The following is a 23,391-nucleotide window of genomic DNA, read 5'->3' as shown; positions in this document are numbered from 1 at the left end:
ACCAGGATCACATTATAATGGAGACAGTGATACAGTGGATAGAGTGGACCAGGATCACATTATAATGGAGACAGTGATACAGTGGACAGAGTGTACCAGGATCACATTATACTGGAGACAGTGATACAGTGGATAGAGTGGACCAGGATCACATTATAATGGAGACAGTGATACAGTGGACAGAGTGGACGAGGATCACATTATACTGGAGACAGTGGACAGTGGACAGAGTGGACCAGGATCACATTATACTGGAGACAGTGGACAGTGGACAGAGTGGACCAGGATCACATTATACTGGAGACAGTGATACAGTGGACAGAGTGAACCAGGATCACATTATACTGGAGACAGTGGACAGTGGACAGAGTGGACCAGGATCACATTATACTGGAGACAGTAATACAGTGGACAGAGTGAACCAGGATCACATTATACTGGAGACAGTAATACAGTGGACAGAGTGGACCAGGATCACATTATACTGGAGACAGTGATACAGTGGACAGAGTGGACCAGGATCACATTATACTGGAGACAGTGATACAGTGGACAGAGTGGACCAGGATCACATTATACTGGAGACAGTGATACAGAGGACAGAGTGGACCAGGATCACATTATACTGGAGACAGTGATACAGTGGACAGAGTGAACCAGGATCACATTATACTGGAGACAGTAATACAGTGGACAGAGTGGACCAGGATCACATTATACTGGAGACAGTGATACAGTGGACAGAGTGGACCAGGATCACATTATACTGGAGACAGTGATACAGTGGACAGAGTGGACGAGGATCACATTATACTGGAGACAGTGGACAGTGGACAGAGTGGACCAGGATCACATTATACTGGAGACAGTGGACAGTGGACAGAGTGGACCAGGATCACATTATACTGGAGACAGTGATACAGTGGACAGAGTGGACCAGGATCACATTATACTGGAGACAGTGATACAGTGGACAGAGTGGACCAGGATCACATTATACTGGAGACAGTGATACAGAGGACAGAGTGTACCAGGATCACATTATACTGGAGACAGTGATACAGTGGACAGAGTGGACCAGGATCACATTATACTGGAGACAGTGATACAGTGGACAGAGTGGACCAGGATCACATTATACTGGAGACAGTGATACAGTGGACAGAGTGTACCAGGATCACATTATACTGGAGACAGTGATACAGTGGACAGAGTGAACCAGGATCACATTATACTGGAGACAGTGATACAGTGGACAGAGTGGACCAGGATCACATTATACTGGAGACAGTAATACAGTGGACAGAGTGGACCAGGATCACATTATACTGGAGACAGTGATACAGTGGACAGAGTGAACCAGGATCACATTATACTGGAGAAAGTGATACAGTGGACAGAGTGGACCAGGATCACATTATACTGGAGACAGTAATACAGTGGACAGAGTGGACCAGGATCACATTATACTGGAGACAGTGATACAGTGGACAGAGTGAACCAGGATCACATTATACTGGAGACAGTGATACAGTGGATAGAGTGTACCAGGATCACATTATACTGGAGACAGTGATACAGTGGACAGAGTGGACCAAGATCACAGTATACTGGAGACAGTGATACAGTGGACAGAGTGGACCAGGATCACATTATACTGGAGACAGTAATACAGTGGACAGAGTGTACCAGGATCACATTATACTGGAGACAGTGATACAGAGGACAGAGAAGAATCCATCATGGGTCTAGGTTGGGAGATATGACTGGGGATCAATGAGGTAATCAGGTCCATCTATCTAAGGGCAAAGTGAACATGTGGGTGTATTTGTTTTTTACATTTACATTTTAGTCATTAAGCAGATACTCTTATCCAGAGCGACGTACAGTAGTGAATGCATACATTTAATTAAAAAAAGTTTCCCGTACTTGTTCCCTGTGGGAATCGAACCCACAACCCTGGCATTGCAAACACCATGCTCTACCAATTGAGCCACACGGGATCACGTCCGCATGCTGTGTATGTGTGTGTCTTTAGCAGGCAAAGGGAGCAAGGTCGAAGGGGACAGATATAGGCTACGTAAAGTAAAGCCTTTTTCCTTTACTAGCTCACAGACCAACCCCATCAATCCATACCTAATCACAGCATTACTATCGCTGTAGTTATGGACCTGAGGTGGTGAGGAGAGGTAAGGACAGGGAGTTCAGGACAGAGAGGTCAGGACGGAGAGATCAGGACAGGGAGTTCAGGACGGAGAGGTCAGGACGGAGAGATCAGGACGGAGAGGTCAGGACGGAGAGGTCAGGACGGGGAGGTCAGGACAGGGAGGTCAGTACGGAGAGGTCAGTACGGAGAGGTCAGGACGGGGAGGTCAGGACGGAGAGGGGTCAGGACGGAGAGAGGTCAGGACGGAGAGAGGTCATCTGTGGCTCTGCTTCAATATCCTCCATTTTAATCCATTCCGGTTCTATTGATATTTGTAAAGCGAGCAATTAAAGAATACCATAGTTGGCCATGATTACAGACACATGTCTCCTTCACTACCCAGCACCTCTCCTAAACAGGTGTTCTACTCTGCTAGCCAGCACCTCTCCTAAACAGGTGTTCTACTCTGCTAGCCAGCACCTCTCCTAAACAGGTGTTCTACTCTGCTAGCCAGCACCTCTCCTAAACAGGTGTTCTACTCTGCTAGCCAGCACCTCTCCTAAACAGGTGTTCTACTCTGCTAGCCAGCACCTCTCCTAAACAGGTGTTCTACTCTGCCAGCACCTCTCCTAAACAGGTGTTCTACTCCGCTAGCCAGCACCTCTCCTAAACAGGTGTTCTACTCCCCTAGCCAGCACCTCTCCTAAACAGGTGTTCTACTCTGCTAGCCAGTAGCAACAAGGCACTAAAGTATTCAGAAAAAAAAACATTTTTTTATCCCTGAATAAAAAGTGTTATGTTTGGGGCAAATCCAATACAACACATCTCTGAGGACCACTCTCCATATTTTCAAGCATTATGGTGGCTGCATCATGTTATGCTTGTAATTGTTAAGGACTGGGGAGTTTTTCAGGATAAAAAAATAAACAGAATGGAGCTAAGCACAGGAAAAATCCTAGAGGAAAACCTGGTTCAGTCTGCTTTCCACCAGACACTGGGAGATGAATTCACCTTTCAGCAGGACAATTACCTAAAACACAAGGCCAAATCTACACTGGAGTTGCTTACCAAGAAGACAGTGAATGTTCCTGAGTGGCCGAGTGAGTTTTGACTTAAATCTACTTGAAAATCTATGGCAATGACCTGAAAATGGTTTAGCAATGATCAACAGCCTATTTGACAAAGGTGGAAGAATTTTGAAAAGAATAATGGGCAAATGTTGCACAATCCAGGTGTGGAAAGCTCTTAGAGACTTACCCAGAAAGACTCACAGCTGTAATCACTGCCAAAGGTGCTTCTATAAAGTACTGACTCAGGGGTGTGAATACTTACGTAAATGAGATATTTCTGTATTTCATTTTTAATACATTTGCAAAAATGTCTAAAAACATGTTTTCACTTGGTCATTATGGGGTACTGTGTGTAGATAGGTGTCATTTAATTTTTTTGAATCTATTTTGAATTCAGGCTGTAACACAACAAAATGTGGAATAAATCAAGGGGTATGAATACTTTCTGAAGGCACTGTAGCAAAAACACACACACACACACACACACACACACACACACACACACACACACACACACACACACACACACACACACACACACACACACACACACACACACACACACACACACACACACACACACACACACACACACACAGCATTTTCTTCCAAATGGATGCTGCTTCAATCAGCAGAGGAGTAATGGCATGATTTGGAAGTGAAATTAGTTTTAGCGAGGCGAGCAGGGAAATGTCCCTTCCCACAAAACGGATTTATGCTTCATCTCCTTCCGTCGGCACGACGACCACGCAGCCAACCACCCGTAGAGCTGTAAAACATTTATTTATATATTTAAGAGCTAAACGGTGGTGACGTCCTAGGCTTTACTACAAAAAAAGAGAAATAAGGCATAAATAGATACGGATCATATAACAAGGAGGAGGAGCTGAACATTACAGAACAATTAAAAACACTACGCTAATTAGCATAAGATTATGATCCAATGAGAAACTACACAACCACATTCCATATCTATAGGCTACACAGTCAGGCTTCCCCATAGAGATTGGCAATGAGAAACTACAAGGTACTCTGTTTTCCTTGGACTTCTCCGTGTTATCTACGCTATATAGAGTGTATCAGGACACTGAGCTCTAATAATGACTAGAGTGTATCGGGACACTGAGCTCTAATAATGACTAGAGTGTATCAGGACACTGAGCTCTAATAATGACTAGAGTGTATCGGGACACTGAGCTCTAATAATGACTAGAGTATATCGGGACACTGAGCTCTAATAATGACTAGAGTATATCGGGACACTGAGCTCTAATAATGACTAGAGTGTATCAGGACACTGAGCTCTAATAATGACTAGAGTGTATCAGGACACTGAGCTCTAATAATGACTAGAGTATATCGGGACACTGAGCTCTAATAATGACTAGAGTATATCGGGACACTGAGCTCTAATAATGACTAGAGTATATCGGGACACTGAGCTCTAATAATGACTAGAGTGTATCAGGACACTGAGCTCTAATAATGACTAGAGTGTATCAGGACACTGAGCTCTAATAATGACTAGAGTGTATCAGGACACTGAGCTCTAATAATGACTAGAGTATATCAGGACACTGAGCTCTAATAATGACTAGAGTGTATCAGGACACTGAGCTCTAATAATGACTGGAGTATATCAGGACACTGAGCTCTAATAATGACTAGAGTGTATCAGGACACTGAGCTCTAATAATGACTAGAGTATATCAGGACACTGAGCTGTCATAACACTGCTGATCCCTCAACACCAGCTCTGCCCGTCATCTCTTCACCTCACTTATCCTATCCTCACCTTTCCTCTCCCCTCCTCATCTGTCTCTTGGTTGACAGTAGCCCATGTGACGATGTGTCATGTCAGATGATGCAGGCAGTGGCCTCTGATTGACATCTCCCATAACATCCAGGGCCGAGGGCTCTACTTCAGAGCGACTGTCAGATAATGCCCAGAGATTAATCATCATGAGGGGGATTACACTACTAAGACCAGACACTCTTTCCTTGGACAATAACACATTTTTTTCGAAAAGCATAAAAAAAAACTTTTTGCAGTCTTAAATTGTATTAAGAATTTTGTATTGCGTCACTGGAGTGACATACATGAAGTGGAGAGCAGCAGCAAAACAACGGCTTTTATAATTCAAGTGTCCTCATAACTTTGGCAAAAGAAAGTTGTGAAGTTTTGTATTGCGAGTGTATCCAGCAGTCACATGCCGATCGTAATGTAGAGACGATGTGCCCGTTCGCCGTCCCAGACATTGATCTGTGATGGTAAGCACTGTCTGTTATGTCTCGCCTGGGAACAAGACACGTAGACGAAGGCGATCCATTATAGTGCTAAACGTCCATTACACACACACGCACGCACACACACACACACACACACTAAACGTCAACTAAACCATCCGTCGTCCCTCCAAATCACCCACTAATGGGAAATCTTGTTTCAACAGAGGAATCCATACCTTTCTGTTGTTAACTACATTTGGGGGTTCCACCGGGGACTACAGAGTAAGTGATTTATGAAAAGAATTGGAACAGACAAAGAGGGAAAAAAAGATGAGATGTTAGAATGCAAGGATAAAAGCTCTGAACAGATTCTCTACCAGTCTTTGAGTCTCAGTCGGTCCTGTAAAAAACAAAATGTTGAGGAGCAACCGACTAACCGCTTACTGGTTGTTAGGAAACCAAGGCTACGGGATCAGAAGTGAAACAGTTACCAGTGTGTTTGACTGTCGGTATGCCTAGCATTGCAAAAAAAAAGTTAAAAGAGGATCAGCTTAAAATCTCCCGACAACGCCCTAAAGCACAGGAGGAGTGACTGGGTGTTTGTTTGAACAAATAAACCAATCAAATACCAGAAGAAACAAACAACAGAGCCAGCAACTTAAATGGTGGGGCGGCAGGTAGCCTAGTGGTTAGAGTGTAGGGTCGGCAGGTAACCTAGTGGTTAGAGTGTAGGGTCGGCAGGTAGCCTAGTGGTTAGAGTGTAGGGTCGGCAGGTAGCCTAGTGGTTAGAGTGTAGGGTCGGCAGGTAGCCTAGTGGTTAGAGTGTAGGGTCGGCAGGTAGCCTAGTGGTTAGAGTGTAGGGTCGGCAGGTAGCCTAGTGGTTAGAGTGTAGGGTCGGCAGGTAGCCTAGTGGTTAGAGTGTAGGGTCGGCAGGTAGCCTAGTGGTTAGAGTGTAGGGTCGGCAGGTAGCCTAGTGGTTAGAGTGTAGGGTCGGCAGGTAGCCTAGTGGTTAGAGTGTAGGGTCGGCAGGTAGCCTAGTGGTTAGAGTGTAGGGTTGGCAGGTAGCCTAGTGGTTAGAGTGTAGGGTCGGCAGGTAGCCTAGTGGTTAGAGTGTAGGGTCGGCAGGTAGCCTAGTGGTTAGAGTGTAGGGTCGGCAAGTTGCCTAGTGGTTAGAGTGTATGGGCGGCAGGTAACCTAGTGGTTAGAGTGTAGGGGCGGCAGGTAACCTAGTGGTTAGAGTGTAGGGGCGGCAGGTAGCCTAGTGGTTAGAGTGTAGGGGCGGCAGGTAGCCTAGTGGTTAGAGTGTAGGGTCGGCAGGTAGCCTAGTGGTTAGAGTGTAGGGGCGGCAGGTAGCCTAGTGGTTAGAGTGTGGGGTCGGCAGGTAGCCTAGTGGTTAGAGTGTAGGGTCGGTAGGTAGCCTAGTAGTTCGAGCGTAGGGTCGGCAGGTAGCCTAGTGGTTAGAGTGTAGGGTCGGCAGGTAGCCTACTGGTTAGAGTGTAGGGTCGGCAGGTAGCCTAGTGGTTAGTGTGTAGGGGCGGCAGGTAGCCTAGTGGTTAGAGCGTAGGGGCGGCAGGTAGCCTAGTGGTGAGAGTGTAGGGGTGGCAGGTAGCCTAGAGGTTAGAGCGTAGGGGCGGCAGGTAGCCTAGTGGTTAGAGCGTAGGGTCGGCAGGTAGCCTAGTGGTTAGAGTGTAGGGGCGGCAGGTAGCCTAGTGGTTAGAGCGTAGGGTCGACAGGTAGCCTAGTGGTTAGAGCGTAGGGTCGGCAGGTAGCCTAGTGGTTAGTGTGTAGGGTCGGCAGGTAGCCTAGCGGTGAGAGCGTAGGGTCGGCAGGTAGCCTAGTGGTTAGAGCCTAGGGTGGGCAGGTAGCCTATTGGTTAGAGTGTAGGGTCGGCAGGTAGCCTAGTGGTTAGAGTGTAGGGTCGGCAGGTAGCCTAGTGGTTAGAGTCTAGGGTCGGCAAGTAGCCTAGTGGTTAGAGTGTAGGGTCGGCAGGTAGCCTAGTGGTTAGAGTGTAGGGGCGGCAGGTAACCTAGTGGTTAGAGGGGAGGGGCGGGAGGTAACCTAGTGGTTAGAGCGTAGGGGCGGCAGGTAGCCTAGTGGTTAGTCTAGGGTCGGCAAGTAGCCTAGTGGTTAGAGAATAGGGTTGGCAGGTAGCCTAGTAGTTAGAGTGTAGGGGCGGCAGGTAGCCTAGTGGTGGCAGGTAGCCTAGTGGTTAGAGTGTAGGGGCGGCAGGTAGCCTAGTGGTTAGAGTGTAGGGTCAGCAGGTAGCCTAGTGGTTAGAGTCTAGGGTCGGCAGGTGGCCTAGTGGTTAGAGCGTAGGGGCGGCAGGTAGTCTAGTGGTTAGAGTCTAGGGTCGGCATGTAGCCTAGTGGTTAGAGTGTAGCGGCGGCAGGTAGCCTAGTGGTTAGAGTGTAGGGTCGGCAAGTAGCCTAGTGGTTAGAGTGTAGGTTCGGCAGGTAGCCTAGTAGTTAGAGTGTAGGGGCGGCAGGTAGCCTAGTGGTGGCAGGTAGCCTAGTCGTTAGAGTGTAGGGGCGGCAGGTAGCCTAGTGGTTAAAGTGTAGGGGCGGCAGGTAGCCTAGTGGTTAGAGTGTAGGGTCAGCAGGTAGCCTAGTGGTTAGAGTCTAGGGTCGGCAGGTAGCCTAGTGGTTAGAGTCTAGGGTCGGCAGGTAGCCTAGTGGTGAGAACGTAGGGTCGGCAGGTAGCCTAGTGGTTAGAGTCTAGCGTCGGCAGGTAGCCTAGTGGTTCGAGTCTAGGGTCGGCAGGTAGCCTAGTGGTGAGAGCGTAGGGTCGGCAGGTAGCCTAGTGGTTAGAGTGTAGGGGCGGCAGGTAACCTAGTGGTTAGAGCGTAGGGGCGGCAGGTAGCCTAGTGGTTAGAGTCTAGGGTCGGCAAGTAGCCTAGTGGTTAGAGTGTAGGGTCGGCAGGTAGCCTAGTAGTTAGAGTGTAGGGTCGGCAGGTAGCCTAGTGGTTAGAACCTAGGGTCGGCAGGTAGCCTAGTGGTTAGAGTGTAGGGGCGGCAGGTAGCCTAGTGGTGGCAGGTAGCCTAGTGGTTAGAGTGTAGGGGCGGCAGGTAGCCTAGTGGTTAGAGTGTAGGGTCGGCAGGTAGCCTAGTGGTTAGAGTCTAGGGTCGGCAGGTAGCCTAGTGGTTAGAGTCTAGGGTCGGCAGGTAGCCTAGTGGTGAGAGCGTAGGGTCGGCAGGTAGCCTAGTGGTTAGAGTGTAGGGGCGGCAGGTAGCCTAGTGGTTAGAGTGTAGGGTCGGCAGGAAGCCTAGTGGTTAGAGTGTAGGGTCGGCAGGTAGCCTAGTGGTTAGAGTGTAGGGTCGGCAGGTGGCCTTGTGGTTAGTGTGCGGGGGGGGGGCAGGAAGCCTAATGGTTAGAGTGTAGGGGCGGCAGGTAGCCTAGTGGTTAGAGTGTAGGGGGGCAGGTAGCCTACTGGTTAGAGCGTTGGACTAGTAACCGAAAGGTTGCAAGATCGAATCACCAAGCTGACAAGGTAAAAATCTGTCGTTCTACCCCTGAACAAGGCAGTTAACTCACTGTTCCTAGGCCGTCATTGTAAATAACAATGTGTTCTTAACTGACTTGCCTAGTTAAATAAAGGGCTGGGTGATATGGCCTAAAAATCATATCTCTATTTTTTCAAACTTATGGCCGATTTCCGATATATATCTAAAAACTTTTTTAAAATGTTTTCTCTAAATAAACTTTGTTGTACAATTAAAAAGGTCAAACACACTGCATTTCAGACAGTCAGCAATAATCTAATGAATTCAGGGATTGTGAAGGTCTACCTAGACTGAATATAAGTCTTCCACAACCAAAACACCCACTAATAACTGGACCAGTTTTTATTGTAATAATTACTGATCAGGCTTTCAAGTCTCTCTATGAAAATATCACTTTATGTTACGAATTTAACTGGAAACGTGCATAATACACATTCACTAATAATGACTAACTTATTGTAGGTATTATAGAAAATGAACACAGGTCTCATAAACAATCTCTCAAGAACAAGCCCACGTCCTAGTGATTAGCCAGCTAATCTTTATATTTAAACTTTAGCCAACTTGGATCTGTATGCTAGCTAACAAAGTAAAACAGTTTTAATAGTTATGAACACACCCTTCTGTCTGTTTCCAACTGTTTGAACAGCATGCTAGCCTGTCCACTTTGTTCAGATGTTCAAATCAAAATGACCTATCTTAATTTCTCAGAGAAATGAGAAACAATTCCTGTGATTTATAATTATTGCACATTTATAAAACACAGCTATTGACAGCTAGTATAACAGTCTTTGGCTAAAATGCTGCCAGCGGTACACGGTATGTTCATTGTTACTCCCGTTTTAGTAGTGTCTGCTCTGCGTGCAAATCTGAGGAGTTGAGACATGAAAAGGATATCGCTACAAAAGTTAACTACTCCTCTATTACAGTCAAATAATGTCTCAATGTGTTTTGGTGTCCATATAAGCGATTCTGTTGGACCAAACCTCAAATGCAAAAAAAAAAAACTCATTAATTTGAATACATGTTATTTTGTTAATATTCTAAATGCCAGTATCGAAAGTATCAAGTGATTCAATGTTTTGTTTTTATGAGAGTTTATGTCAGCTTGGTCTCTTGTTGTTTTAGTAGTCTCATCTCCATCGCTCCTTCTGCGCTGTGTGCTCCTTCCTATGTACACACACACCAAGCCCCTCCCCCTGCCATTCACATCAACAAAAGATGACAGATCACTTCCTCCTCTCTGACAAGCCCTAGGGCCCATAGCGCTCTGGTCAAAAGTAGTGCACTATGTCAGGAATAAGGTGGGATTTGGGACAGTCAAAAGTTATTTTCCCTGAACCGACCAAGTTATTTCACCTGAACCGACCAAGTTATTTCCCCTGAGCCGACCAAGTTATTTCACCTGAACCGACCAAGTTACTTCCCCTGAGCCGACCAAGTTATTTCCCCTGAACCGACCAAGTTATTTCACCTGAACCGACCAAGTTATTTCCCCTGAGCCAACCAAGTTATTTCCCCTGAGCCGACCAAGTTATTTCACCTGAACCGACCAAGTTACTTCCCCTGAGCCGACCGAGTTATTTCCCCTGAGCCGCCCGAGTTATTTCACCTGAACCGACCAAGTTATTTCCCCTGAGCCGACCAAGTTCTTTCCCCTGAGCCGACCAAATTATTTCCCCTGAGCCGACCAAGTTCTTTCCCCTGAGCAACCAAGTTATTTCCCCTGAGCCGACCGAGTTATTTCCCCTGAGCCGACCAAGTTATTTCCCCTGAGCCGACCGAGTTATTTCCCCTGAGCCGACCGAGTTATTTCCCCTGAGCCGACCGAGTTATTTCCCCTGAGCCGACCAAGTTATTTTCTCAGAGCCAACTAACGGTCAGACCATGGACTCTATAACCACCCCACAGCAGCGTGGCTGAGACTGGGTCGTAAACATGGAATACAGTGGTGGTGAGGAGAGCGATACAAAGAAGTCAGGATAAGAGGATAAGAGAAGAAATCGGTCAGCAGGTAGCTGGTTACTAGTAGTGTTGGACCAAATCAAATTGTTTTTGTCACATGTGACAAATACAACAGTGAAATGCTTACAGTAACCGAAAGGTCGCTGGTTCGAATCCCAGAGCAGACTTATGTGCCCTTGAGCGGAGCACTAAACCCTAAGTGTTCCTGTAAGTCGCTCACACAACACATTGTCATTCTCACATTCCTGTGTTTCTGTTTCCCCGCCCAGGGGTTCCAACAGGCTAGTCCACAGGTTTGTGGTTAGTGAATGATTAACTAAGAGAAGTGAGAGTGAGGTTCTTGTCCTGCATTTACAGTGTCTCAGATTAGGAATCACATGTAGTGATATAAAAGAAAAACGGATCCTAGATTCTACCCCGTAACGTTTTGTGAATACAGACCCTGATTTGGCCAGGCCAGGAGGACAGAGGAGGCGTTCAGTTCTCTCTGACTGGGAGGGAGAACACCCCATGGGGAAATGTGGTCTTTTCATGCCAAACAAAGCAAGACAGACATGTTGTCTTTACACAGTGTGCCCTGAGAGCTTAAGACAGCTCTGGTGGAACAGGACAAGCTGCTAAAAGGATATTTGGTATTTTTTTCTCTCTCTTTTCATTCCGTCCGTGACACACTGCCCAGTGTTGAGCAACAAGCTTATATTGAGCAACACCTGCTGCCATTACTCTGCTAAGCTAATGCTATAAACACGCTATTGAGAAATTGTTTTATAACATAGGCATACATATAAATGTTTCATATCAAATAGGCCTAATTGTTGGCGGGGGATTCCTGATTACTCAAGAAACCCCTCTCGAAGGCACTGCATCTCAGTGCTCGAGGCGTCACTACAGACCCTGGTTCGATTCCAGGCTGTATCACAACCGGCCGTGATTGGGAGCCCCATAGGTCGGCGCACAATTTGCCCAGCGTCGTCCGGGTTAGGGTTTGACCAGGGTAGGCCGTCATTGTAAATAAGAACTTGTTCTTAACTGACTTGCCTTAGTTAAATAAAAGGTTCAAGTAAAATAAATAAAACACAATGTAAAGAGAAAGAAATCCACCAACATATCTGCTAGGCTATTTCATTACTCTGCTAAAGATTCTACAGAGAACAAGCTCAAAAAGCCCAACAATATAGGCCAAAGCTGGTTGAAAAAAAAGACTGATTTCCATTGAACACTCACACCTAAAACTAACACACACTATTTAACCAGCCTTACCCTTGGACAACGCTAACCTGTCCCGGATAATCATGTGGGCTAAGCCTACATTTTAAATGAAAACACTGTGCCTGGCCTAAACCATTAACCGTTTTAAAGCTTTCAAAAGCCTTGAATTGGCTCTGTTTTTCAAACTCCAGGAAACAGTCTTCCCTTCCCCTACTAGGGGACCTCATAATGCCAACCTCAGCAGCTCAGAACCTCAGCAGCTCAGAACCACAGTAGCTCAGAACCTCAGCAGCTCAGAACCTCAGTAGCTCAGAACCACAGCAGCTCAGAACCTCAGCAGCTCAGAACCTCAGCAGCTCAGAACCACAGTAGCTCAGAACCTCAGCAGCTCAGAACCTCAGCAGCTCAGAGCCTCAGTACCTCAGAACCACAGTAGCTTAGAACCTCAGTAGCTCAGAACCTCAGTAGCTCAGAACCTCAGCAGCTCAGAACCTCAGTACCTCAGAACCACAGTAGCTTAGAACCTCAGTAGCTCAGAACCTCAGTAGCTCAGCACCTCAGCAGCTCAGAACCTCAGTAGATCAGAACCACAGCAGCTCAGAACCACAGCTGCTCTTTTTAACTGAAATTATTGTTGCTGAAACAAAGTCTGCGTTCCAAAAGGCGCCCTATTCCCAACGTAGTACACTTCTTTCGACCAGTGCCCTATGCGCCGTAGAACACGGCGCCATTAGGGACGCAACGAAGGACAACTGGAAAAACAGGTTATTGGGCCTGAAAGTAGCGCTGCTGTAGACTCCGCGGGTGCCTCACCTTAACAGCGGTAGCTAGGGGACACACCACGAACACGCTATTCAAAGTCCTGTTCAAAAAAACAGGGGAGGGCTTGCAGCAGACAGGGTCGTTTACCAGAGAGGCGACCAATAGAGCTGAGCCAAGAGAAGGCTAAACTATTGTTTTGGCTTAACAAGCAAGAGTGAACAAGGACAAAAGAAAAAGACCACAAAAGAAGAGAGAGAAAATACCTCAGTAGTGAAGAAGAGGATCACATCACCCTAGTTCTTTTAGGAGCCAAGTTAACAAGGATCTTTTTGCGGGGGATTTTTCTTTTTCTTCCTATTTTCTTTTTCTCGAATTGACACCTGTGCTGACAGGGGGGGGGACTGAAGTAGACTACTAATTTGCATGTCCAAAGTCTAAGTCTTAGTTACCATTACCATGTTTTACAACATAAACATTTAAAAATGTCACTTACCTAGATCTATGAAATATATATATTTTTTTATTCCGGTGAGAAACCTTCTTTTGGTAGTTAGTTCCAAGAATGTTCTACCAAAATATCCAAATCCTCCAGAATCCAGGGAACATTAAGAGAATCCTTATAGAACTCAAGTTGCTCTTCTCCCTGCTTAGCTAATCCACAACTAACAGTTCACACAGCTGAAGAAAATGCTCTCTCTCTCTCCTTCTCTCTCTCCTTCTCTCTCTCTCTCTCCTTCTCTCTCTCCTTCTCTCTCTCTCTCTCTCTCCTTCTCTCTCTCTCTCTCTCTCTCTCTCTCTCTCTCTCTCTCTCTCTCTCTCTCTCTCTCTCTCTCTCTCTCTCTCTCTCTCTCTCTCTCTCTCTCTCTCTCTCTCTCTCTCTCGTCTATAGTAGTTTGCAGAGAGACCCTTCAGCACCAAAGGTTGATCACACACTGAGCTGTGTTCACACACAGCCAGGGAGGAGCCAAGGTCCAACCTGCTAAGCTAAACCTGTGATGTCATAGGGTGTCAGATTTCACTGGGAAGAGGGAGGGGCCATGAGATGGATTGGCTTCCTGAACTCTGAACAACAAGAGAGTCGGTTGGAGTTTACCTGTTGGAGTTTACCTGTGCCCAACATAAAAGGTTGGCGGTATGTGTGTTTTTACAGATATGGAGAGGATTTCCGGTAACCAGGTAATTGCTAACTCTCTGACTGAAACCAGAGAGGAATCAAAAAAGCAACAAGACAGAAAAAAAAGAAACAAAATGCTAATTCTTCAAGCAGCACAGCAGAGCAAGTATTAGCAGAATGTTAAGTTTGCATAGAAAGATAGATACAAAACCCTGTTCTATTCTACCTCTCTCCCTCCGCTCAGATTTCTCCTAGCCAAGGAAGCTATTCATTCAGAGCAGATGTTCTGGAATGTTTTGTGGGATTTATGACAATGTAATACATTGCAATAAGAAGCACGGATATGTACAATACTCCATGACCTGTGCCTTCAGGGTATTGTGGAGAGCTAGGCCTGTTGTCTGTTTAAACAACAACAACAACAAAGAAAGAAGGAACGCTCACACCAGATATATCAGGCTCTATGGAATCTCTCTCACACTGGCTTCAGTCAAGAGGAGAGACCGGCTGCTAACCAGACCTGGGACTGGATCCACTAAATAATTCCAGAGTAAAAGTGCTGATCTAGAACCAGGTCGTCCCTGTCCAAAATAACCAGATTCATTATAATCTAAATGGCAAAACTGATCTTTGATCAGCACTCCTACTATGTTAATGTGGACCCTGTGTAAACTCCTGGCAGGCTGTTTTCCTTTAGAAAGCTTCGTTTTTTACATTTACCTTTATTTTAACTTGGCAAGTCAGTTAAGAACAAATTCTTATTTACAATGACAGCCTTGGAACAGTGAGTTAACTGCCTTGTTCAGGGGCAGAACGACAGATTTTTATCTTGTCAGTTCAGGGATTCGAGCTAGCAACCTTTTGGGTTACTGGCCCAATACCACTAGGCTACCTGCCGCCCCTTCCTATAGAAAGAGGTCAGTGTTGTCTAGGAAGGTCTGACCATCCTTCACCCAAATAGACTAGGGTCATTCCAGGTTGATGAATGTTATACATTATATACGTCGTAGTGACAATAACATTACATTTGGAAAATATAAACGCCAACTGTAGTCTGGACTTCAAAATACACACATCCATGGTAAATATGAAAGTCATTTAATTAGGAAATCAGCTATTTAGTTTTTTCACACTCAGGTTGACTTTACCATGGAATTACCCACTAGGGAGTCTGTGAGACTGAAGACCTTGCCTGCCTCAGACAAGAATTGTTCATCTGTCAAGATCGGTGCAGTCTCAAGGTCATATATGTTGCGTTGACACGGCCTGATTAAGTACCGTCACTTACATGTGAAATTAGAGTTGGGAGCAGTGTGACCCCAAGTCGGATTTTTCCGTTGTCAGATTTCCACTGTAAATCTGGTATTCTATATTTGAAGCTCAAACTAGAAACAGTGTCCCACTCAATCTACTGCACCTTCCCCCCAGGGGGACTTGGGAAACACCCCCAGTGAAGTCTGGGAATTTATTACATATAACACCCACACCGCCCATCCCCCAATCCTTTCAATACATTTCAAAGGTTGACAACTTCTCCTCCCTTCAGTGAATTCAGAGGCTGACAATCCCCAACCCCGCACCCCCCCACACACACACACAAACACACAGAGAGAGAGAGAACCCGTTAGTAGAGCTAGCTAGCAGTCTCAGTGATTTCACATGGCTTCTCTATGTGCCAAGCAGCAGCGCACACACACCCCACACACACACACACACACACACACACACACACACACACACACACACACACACACACACACACACACACACACACACACACACACCACACACACAGACACACAATTTGTTGCGCAACTCCAGAATCTCTTCTCAGAGTAGATAAGAACATCTGGAAACGACATATACTGAGGCCGCATTTCTTGTAGCTGAGGATTTTAACAAAGCAAATTTGAGGAAAACACTAGCGAAGTTCAACACATTGACTGTAACACTCTCTCTGGTAAAACATTGGACCACTGCTCCTCGACTTTTAGAAATGCCTACAAGGCCCTCCCCCGCCCTCCCTTCGGCAAATCTGATCACGACTCCATTTTGCTCCTGCCTTCCTATAGGCAGGAACTCAAACAGGAAGTACCCATTCCAAGGTCTATTCAACGTTGGTCTGACCAATCGGAATCCATGCTTCAAGATTGTTTTGATCACGAGGACTGGGATATGTTCCGGGTAGCTTCTGAGAATAACATCCACGAATACACGGATACGGTGACTGAGTTAATCAGGAAGTGTGGATAGAAACCGTGGATAGATGACAGCATACGTGCAAAACTGAAAGCACGAACACCGGCATTTAACCATGGCAAGGTGACTGGGAATACGCCCGAATACAAACAGTGTAGTTATTCCCGCCGTAAGGCAATCAAACAGGCAAAACGTCAGTACAGAGACAAAGTGTAGTCGCAATTCAACGGCTCAGACACGAGACGTATGTGGCAGGATCTACAGACAATCACGGATTACAAAGGGAAAACCAGCCACGTCGTGGACACCGACGTCTTGCTTCCAGACAAGCTAAACATCTTCTTTGCTCGCTTTCAGGATAATACAGTGCCACCTTGGACCAGCTAAAAAGGACTGTGGGCTCTCCTTCTCTGTGGCTGACGTGAGTAAGACATTTAAGCGTGTTAACCCCAAGGCTGCCGGCCCAGACGACATTCCTAGCCGCGTCCTCAGAGCATGCGCAGACCAGCTGGTTGGAGTGTTTAAGGACATATTCAATCTCTCCCTATCACAGTCTGCTGTCCCCACTTGTTTCAAAATGTCAACCATTGTTCCTGTACCCAAGAAGGCAAAGGTAACTGAACTAAATGACTATCGCCCCACAGCACTCAGCTCTGTCATCATGAAGTGCTTTGAGAGACTAGTCAAGGACCATATCACCTCTACCTTACTGGCCACCCTAGACCCACTTCAATTTCCTTACCGCCCCAATAGATCCACAGACGACCCAATCCTCATCTCACTGCACACTGCCCTAACCCATCTGGACAAAAGGAATATCGATGTAAGAATGTTTTTCATTGTCTATAGCTCAGCATTCAACACCATAGTACCCTCCAAGCTCGTCATTAAGCTCGAGGCCCTGGGTCTGAACACCGCCCTGTGCAACTGGGTCCTGGACTTCCTGATGGGCCACCCCCAGGTGCTGAAGGTAGGAAACAACACCTCCACTTCGCTGATCCTCAACACTGGGGCCCCACAAGGGTGTATGCTCAGCCCCCTCCTGTACTCCCTGTTCACCCATGACTGCGTGGCCATGCACACCTCCAACTCAATCATCAAGTTTACAGACGACACAACAGTAGTGGGCTTGATTACCAAAAATGACGAGACCTCTCACCCAAAGTCAACAAAACAAAGGAGCTGATCATGGACTTCAGGAAACAGCAGAGGGAGCACCCACCCTATCTACATCGATGGGACAGTAGTGGAGAAGGAGGAAAGTTTCAAGTTCCTTGGTGTACACATCACTGGCAATCTGAAATGGTCCACCCACACAGACAGTGTGGTGAAGAAGGCGCAACAGCAAAATAAACAAAAATACTAATTTGGCTTGGCCCCTAAAACCCTCACAAGCTTTTACAGATGCACAATTGACAGCATCCTGTTGAGCTACTATCACCGCCTGGTACGGCAACTGCTCCGCCCACAACTGCAGGGCTCTCCAGAGGGTGGTTCGGTCTGGCCAACGCATCACCGGGGGCAAACTACCTGCCCTCCAGGACACCTACAGCACCCGATGTCACAGGAAGGCCAAAAAGATCATCAAGGACATCAACCACCTGAGCCACTGCCTGTTCACCCTGCTATAATCCAGAAGGCGAGGTCAGTACAGGTGTATCCAAGCGGGGACCGAGAGACTGAAAAACAGCTTCTATCTCAAGGCCATCAGACTGTTAAATAGCCATCACTAACCAGGTTACTCAACCCTGCACCTGAAAAACAGCTTCTATCTCATGGCCATTAGACTGTTTATCTTGGCCAGGTCACAGTTGTAAATGAGAACTTGTTCTCAACTAGCCTACCTGGTTAAATAAAGGTGAGATAAAAACATTTAATAAAAAAAGACTGTTATATAGCGATCACTAGCCGGCTTCCACCAGGTTTCGCACCTTAGAGACTGCTGCCCTATATACATAGACATGGAATCACTGGCCACTTTAATGATAGAACACTAGTCACTTTAATCATGTTTACATACTGCTTTACTCATCTCATATTTACAGGACCAGTCAATAGTTTGGACACACCTACTCATTCAAGGGTTTTTCTTTATTTTTACTATTTTCTACATTGTAGAATAATAGTGAAGACATCAAAACTATGAAATAACACATATGGAATCATGTAGTAACCAAAAAAGTGTTAAACAAATCAAAATTGATTTTATATTTGAGATTCTTCAAAGTAGCCAACCTTTGCCTTGATGGCAGCTTTGCATACTTTTGGAAAAATACAGTTTAATTTGTTTAACACTTTTTTGGTTACTACATTATTACATATGTGTTATTTCATAGTTTTGATATATATACTGCATTATATTCTACTGTATTTTAGTCAATGCCACTCCGACATTGCTCAATCTAATATTAATAAATTTCTTAATAGCATTCTTTAATTTAGATTTGTGTGTATTGTTGTGTATTGTTAGATACTACTGCACTGTTGGAGCTAGGAACACAAGCATTTCACTACACCCACAATAACATCTGGTAAATATGTGTATGTGACCAATAACATTTGATTTGGTTAGACTTTTTGTCAACACAGTAATCAACACAGTAGTCAACACAGCAGGAGACACAGCAGGAGACACAGTAGTCAACACTGCAGGAGACACAGTAGTCAACACTGCAGGAGACACAGTAGTCAACACTGCAGGAGACACAGTAGTCAACACAGTAGGAGACACAGCAGGAGACACAGCAGGAGACACAGTAGGAGACACAGAAGTCAACACAGTAGGAGACACAGTAGGAGACACAGCAGTCAACACAGCAGGACACAGTAGTCAACACAGCAGGAGACACAGCAGGAGACACAGTAGGAGACACAGTAGTCAACACAGCAGGATACACAGCAGGAGACACAGTAGTCAACACAGCAGGAGACACAGCAGGAGACACAGTAGTCAACACAGCAGGAGACACAGTAGTTAACACAGCAGGAGACACAGCAGTCAACACAGCAGGATACACAGCAGGAGACACAGTAGTCAACACAGCAGGAGACACAGCAGGAGACACAGTAGGAGACACAGTAGTCAACACAGTAGGATACACAGTAGTTAACACAGTTGGAGACACAGTAGGAGACACAGTAGTCAACACAGCAGGATACACAGTAGTCAACACAGTAGGAGACACAGTAGGATACACAGTAGTCAACACAGCAGGAGACACAGCAGGAGACACAGCAGGAGACACAGTAGGACACAGAAGTCAAAACAGCAGGAGACAGAGTAGTCAACACAGCAGGAGACACAGTAGGATACACAGTAGTCAACACAGCAGGAGACACAGCAGGAGACACAGTAGGAGACACAGTAGGAGACACAGTAGTCAACACAGCAGGAGACTCAGTAGTCAACACAGCAGGAGACACAGTAGTCAACACAGTCGGAGACACAGCAGGAGACACAGCAGGAGACACAGTAGGAGACACAGCAGGAGACACAGTAGTCATCACAGCAGGAGACACAGTAGTCAACACAGCAGGAGACACAGTAGGATACACAGTAGTCAACACAGCAGGAGACACAGTAGGAGACACAGCAGGAGACACAGTAGGAGACACAGTAGGAGACACAGTAGTCATCACAGCAGGAGACACAGTAGTCAACACAGCAGGAGACACAGTAGGATACACAGTAGTCAACACAGCAGGAGACACAGCAGGAGACACAGTAGGAGACACAGTAGGAGACACAGTAGTCAACACAGCAGGAGACTCAGTAGTCAACACAGCAGGAGACACAGTAGTCAACACAGTAGGAGACACAGCAGGAGACACAGCAGGAGACACAGTAGGAGACACAGCAGGAGACACAGTAGGAGACACAGTAGTCAACACAGTAGGAGACACAGTAGTCATCACAGCAGGAGACACAGTAGGATACACAGTAGTCAACACAGCAGGAGACACAGCAGGAGACACAGTAGGAGACACAGTAGTCAATACAGTAGGAGACACAGTAGTCAACACAGCAGGAGACACAGTAGTCAACACAGTAGTCAACACAGTAGGATACACAGTAGTCAACACAGCAGGAGACACAGCAGGAGACACAGTAGTCAACACAGCAGGAGACACAGTAGTTAACACAGCAGGAGACACAGCAGGAGATACAGTAGTCAACACAGTAGGAGACACAGCAGGAGACACAGTAGTCAACACAGCAGGAGACACAGTAGTTAACACAGCAGGATACACAGCAGGAGACACAGTAGTCAACACAGTAGGAGACACAGCAGGAGACACAGTAGGAGACACAGTAGGAGACACAGTAGTCAACACAGCAGGAGACACAGTAGTTAACACAGCAGGAGACACAGCAGGAGACACAGCAGGAGACACAGTAGTCAACACTGTAGGAGACACAGTAGTCAACACAGCAGGAGACACAGTAGGAGACACAGCAGGAGACACAGCAGGAGACACAGTAGGAGACACAGCAGGAGACACAGCAGGAGACACAGTAGGAGACACAGTAGGAGACACAGCAGGAGACACGGCAGGAGACACAGCAGGAGACACAGTAGGAGACACAGCAGGAGACCAGGTAGGAGACACAGCAGGAGATACAGCAGGAGACACAGCAGGAGACACAGTAGTCAACACAGCAGGAGACACAGTAGGAGACACAGCAGGAGACACAGTAGGAGACACAGTAGGAGACACAGCAGGAGACACAGTAGTCATCACAGCAAGAGACACAGTAGGATACACAGTAGTCAACACAGCAGGAGACACAGCAGGAGACACAGTAGGAGACACAGTAGTCAACACAGCAGGAGACTCAGTAGTCAACACAGCAGGAGACACAGTAGTCAACACAGTAGGAGACACAGCAGGAGACACAGCAGGAGACACAGTAGGAGACACAGCAGGAGACACAGTAGTCATCACAGCAGGAGACACAGTAGTCAACACAGCAGGAGACACAGTAGGATACACAGTAGTCAACACAGCAGGAGACACAGTAGGAGACACAGCAGGAGACACAGTAGGGGACACAGTAGGAGACACAGTAGTCATCACAGCAGGAGACACAGTAGTCAACACAGCAGGAGACACAGTAGGATACACAGTAGTCAACACAGCAGGAGACACAGCAGGAGACACAGTAGGAGACACAGTAGGAGACACAGTAGTCAACACAGCAGGAGACTCAGTAGTCAACACAGCAGGAGACACAGTAGTCAACACAGTAGGAGACACAGCAGGAGACACAGTAGGAGACACAGCAGGAGACACAGTAGGAGACACAGTAGTCAACACAGTAGGAGACACAGTAGTCATCACAGCAGGAGACACAGTAGGATACACAGTAGTCAACACAGCAGGAGACACAGCAGGAGACACAGTAGGAGACACAGTAGGAGACACAGTAGGAGACACAGTAGTCAACACAGCAGGAGACACAGTAGGAGACACAGTAGTCAATACAGTAGGAGACACAGTAGTCAACACAGCAGGAGACACAGTAGTCAACACAGTAGTCAACACAGTAGGATACACAGTAGTCAACACAGCAGGAGACACAGCAGGAGACACAGTAGTCAACACAGCAGGAGACACAGTAGTTAACACAGCAGGAGACACAGCAGGAGATACAGTAGTCAACACAGTAGGAGACACAGCAGGAGACACAGTAGTCAACACAGCAGGAGACACAGCAGGAGACACAGTAGTCAACACAGCAGGAGACACAGTAGTTAACACAGCAGGAGACACAGCAGGAGATACAGTAGTCAACACAGTAGGAGACACAGCAGGAGACACAGTAGTCAACACAGCAGGAGACACAGTAGTTAACACAGCAGGATACACAGCAGGAGACACAGTAGTCAACACAGTAGGAGACACAGCAGGAGACACAGCAGGAGACACAGTAGTCAACACAGCAGGAGACACAGTAGTTAACACAGCAGGAGACACAGCAGGAGATACAGTAGTCAACACAGTAGGAGACACAGCAGGAGACACAGTAGTGAACACAGCAGGAGACACAGTAGTTAACACAGCAGGATACACAGCAGGAGACACAGTAGTCAACACAGTAGGAGACACAGCAGGAGACACAGTAGAAGACACAGTAGGAGACACAGTAGTCAACACAGCAGGAGACACAGTAGTTAACACAGCAGGAGACACAGCAGGAGACACAGCAGGAGACACAGTAGTCAACACAGTAGGAGACACAGTAGTCAACACAGCAGGAGACACAGTAGGAGACACAGCAGGAGACACAGCAGGAGACACAGTAGGAGACACAGCAGGAGACACAGCAGGAGACACAGTAGGAGACACAGTAGGAGACACAGCAGGAGACACGGCAGGAGACACAGCAGGAGACACAGCAGGAGACACAGTAGGAGACACAGCAGGAGACACAGCAGGAGACACAGTAGGAGACACAGCAGGAGACACAGCAGGAGACACAGCAGGAGACACAGTAGTCAACACAGCAGGAGACACAGTAGGAGACACAGCAGGAGACACAGTAGGAGACACAGTAGGAGACACAGCAGGAGACACAGCAGGAGACACAGCAGGAGACACAGTAGTCATCACAGCAGGAGACACAGTAGTCAACACAGCAGGAGACACAGTAAGAGACACAGCAGGAGACACAGTAGGAGACACAGTAGGAGACACAGCAGGAGACACGGCAGGAGACATAGCAGGAGACACAGCAGGAGACACAGCAGGAGACACAGCAGGAGACACAGTAGTCAACACAGCAGGAGACACAGTAAGAGACACAGCAGGAGACACAGTAGGAGACACAGTAGGAGACACAGCAGGAGACACGGCAGGAGACATAGCAGGAGACACAGCAGGAGACACAGTAGGAGACACAGCAGGAGACACAGCCGGAGACACAGTAAGGATACAGCATATTTGAATGGCTCATTACAGGGGTGACCATGCCAGCTGGTTGAAAGGAAGAGAGGGATGATGGTGGAAGGAAGAGAGGGATGACGGTGGAAGGAAGAGAGGGATGACGGTGGAAGGAAGAGAGGGATGACAGTGGAAGGAAGAGGGATGACGGTAAAAGGAAGAGAGGGATGACGGTGGAAGGAAGAGGGATGACGGTGAAAGGAAGAGAGGGATGACGGTGAAAGGAAGAGAGGGATGACGGTGGAAGGATGT

General features: G+C 46.8%; 1 protein-coding gene across 14 annotated transcripts in view; it reads right to left on the bottom strand.

Annotated features, from left to right (window-relative positions):
* The window catches only part of LOC106569653 (receptor-type tyrosine-protein phosphatase F), a 469,500-nt gene that overhangs the window by 347,091 nt on the left and 99,018 nt on the right, over positions 1–23,391 (bottom strand). For 13 of the 14 annotated variants that reach the window (XM_045694460.1, XM_045694463.1, XM_045694465.1 and 10 more), the window contains exon 1: positions 13,375–13,825. The exons of the other annotated variant lie outside the window; for it this stretch is intronic. The gene's annotated coding sequence lies outside the window, so the exon portion shown is untranslated. Of the gene's footprint in view, positions 1–13,374; positions 13,826–23,391 lie in introns of those variants that run through there. 14 annotated transcript variants of the gene reach the window in all.

This window comes from Salmo salar, chromosome ssa14 (genome assembly GCF_905237065.1).
Source record: "Salmo salar chromosome ssa14, Ssal_v3.1, whole genome shotgun sequence".
NCBI classification, from domain to species: domain Eukaryota; kingdom Metazoa; phylum Chordata; class Actinopteri; order Salmoniformes; family Salmonidae; genus Salmo; species Salmo salar.
This window is presented reverse-complemented; position numbering and strand designations above follow the sequence as displayed.